Source organism: Pteropus vampyrus, unplaced genomic scaffold (assembly GCF_000151845.1).
Source record: "Pteropus vampyrus isolate Shadow unplaced genomic scaffold, Pvam_2.0 Scaffold69, whole genome shotgun sequence".
NCBI lineage: Eukaryota > Metazoa > Chordata > Mammalia > Chiroptera > Pteropodidae > Pteropus > Pteropus vampyrus.
Window position 1 is genome coordinate 5153377 of NW_011888850.1, and position 2822 is coordinate 5156198.

The following is a 2822-nucleotide window of genomic DNA, read 5'->3' on the forward strand; positions in this document are numbered from 1 at the left end:
TGGGAAAAGGCAGTTTGAGGACAGAATATGTCATTTGATCACATTCATGTAATCTATGTTTATATAATTTCTGGAAGGATAGTCATCAAACTTAATAGTGGTTGTCTCTAATGGGATTATAGGGAGAAATTTACTTTCTACTTGAACACTTCTATTACTTGAGGTTTTTACAAGCATGTATTACTTTTATAATCTGTAGAAACAGTAAAATATTTCCATTAACAAATCGAAAAAGAGACCATCGGGGACTCTTTGGCTACAGAGAGGAAGAGCAAAGTGTTATTCTAACTTAAATCTTTAAATTTTTACATAGCATCCCCAGATCAGAGTTCATAAAAGGAAAATGGATGAGCAACTATTACAATGAAAAAAATAACTAGGGTTCCAGCAGTCTTAATTATCTTTGCATTTGTCTTCTCCTGGCAAATTCAGTGTTTCAAGTATCCCTCTGGCCTCCATACCAATGACCTCTGCCTTCTCTGCCTTTGATGATCTGTCTACTCAGTGGGGCTAAGGTCAAAGCCATGTGCAGCAGCCCATTCTCACAATAAGTGCTCGGTCCCCCCAACACAAACGGGTCTGTGATATGCCTGGATCACCTATGATGGCCAGAATTTTGCTAGGCGGTGTCCTCTGTTCTCCATCCAACAGGCCTATGCTCCCCTCCACAAACACAGGACTCGGCCTGTGAAGGGTACGACTTCCAACAAAACGACTGCTGAGAGGCACAGCAGTTTACAACTTTGTGTATATATGTGTGCGGGTGGGTTGCTCAACAAAACAGAATGATGTTATAAAGGAGGGTGAAAGAAGAGATGGAGTGTCTTGAAAAAAAGGCCGAAGCAGGATGTGATGGACAGTGGTGATCCTAGAGTCAGAACTAGGTTTGAAATCTGAAATCCAGCTGCCTTACTTATTAGCTGTGTGACCTTGGTCAAATTATTTAGCTTCTCTGAGCTTCAATACTCCCATTAATACAACAGGAGTAATAGCATCTTTCACCCAGGATTAAATGACATAAAATATATAATGGGCTTGAACCAGAGTTGGTGCTCACAAATTGTCTTCTTTACTTCCCCTCAGACTTTGGCATAGCCTTAGCCGGCCATAGCTATCCTGAAAATGGATGGTTTTTCTAAATAGCACGATGTCTCGGTGTACTGTTTGTACTGAATTCTCTTTAAGTGTCAAGTAAGGGTACTGCTGTGAAAGCTATAGACAGAGTATTTTAAACCAGGGTAGGGGAGAAGCAGGGAGAGTGGGAAAGCTTTCTATTTTCTGACTCCCTTAGTAGGTAATTTTCACCATTCAAATGAAGTCGAGAGGAACTTTCCAGGTTTTAAATATTCTGTATCATGTAAGAAAACGGAAGAATTGCTGATCCATTAGGTTTAAAAGCTACTGAAATTCTCAAGAACCATTTAAATAAGGTATTTCTAAATGCCCCTAAAGAGACGAGAATAACCTTCCATGTCAGCAGTACATGAGTTAGACATGTGGTTAACGAGGATATAAAAAGAGGTGGTATGTGAAATATCAGTTCATGTGAGGCTACGCTCAATATTAATTTATGTGATATCAATAATGTTTTAGTTTAAATGAACCTTCCCTATATATAAAACACTCCTAATTATTGTAAAACCGTTACTTTCCACTTACCATTGATCTTAAGGAAATGACTAAAATTTTTGGAGGATGCTGACACAGCACTATTATTCTGGGTCATTATTCAGAGCAGGTGTCAATCTCTTTCACTTAATCCCAAGGCAGGAAAAAAAAAAAGAGTAGTTTTTTGTTTAATCAAGTCTCTTTTTCAAGGTAAGAAAAAAAAAAAAAGAAAAGAAAGAAAGAAAAAAGAATACCTTAAGATAAGTGTAACTTTTATAGGCATGTTAACACTTTAATACTCTTTGGATTAGGTGAAGCTTTTGATTTTCAGCCAGGTTCAAGAGAAAACATTAAATTTTATAATGTTTAAATTATACAGTAATGAATACACTACTTCCCTATTAGAATAGATAAAGCCATCAGCAACTGATGGCCTTCCAGAGGCGGTGCCCCAAGCTTGAGCTAAGTGACCAGGCTGTCCGTTGTTAAGCAGTTCAGAGTTGACATGCACCCTGTCTCCAATGCAAGAGCATAGCATTTTCAAGCTATACCAGTTAGGATTTTGAGAAGTGCTTCTAGAAAATCTAAACTACACAAGTTGATAATTACGCAGCAGTTGGTGTAAAAATGCTTTTGTATGTCAAGACTAGAAGGGGAAATATGACGGTTTCAACAAGAACTTCAGCTTGTAAAAAATTGCTCTGTTGCCTACAAATCCAGGATAGATTTGTTGATCTAATTGTACCTTCTCCTTCAAATACAAGTGGCTCATACAAAGGCCCTCAATTTGAGGACTAATTGGATTGATTCCTCCATTCAACTCCAGAGACCTTCAATAGTACATCTTACATGCAATTTTATGTAGTGAACCTTTATCAAGCACATTCTAAATGCCACACATAGTGCTAAGCTCTTGACAGATTATTTTATTAAATTATCTCCTAAAACTTATAAGGCATAATGGTACCGAACGTTTTTTTTTTTTTTCAGTAATTATTATGTGCCAGGCATTGTTTTCAGCACTTTACATATATTAACTCATTGAACGCTTGCAATATTTTAGGAAATAGATGTTAATATTAACTCCATTTTATAGGGTTAAAAAACTGTCCATGGTCACATACCTAGTAAGTGACAAAGCTGAGGCTGTCTCCTGCTCTGCTTGCCTTTACTCTCAGCATTTTGAGTGTGGATCTGAGAGCATGGTGGATGGC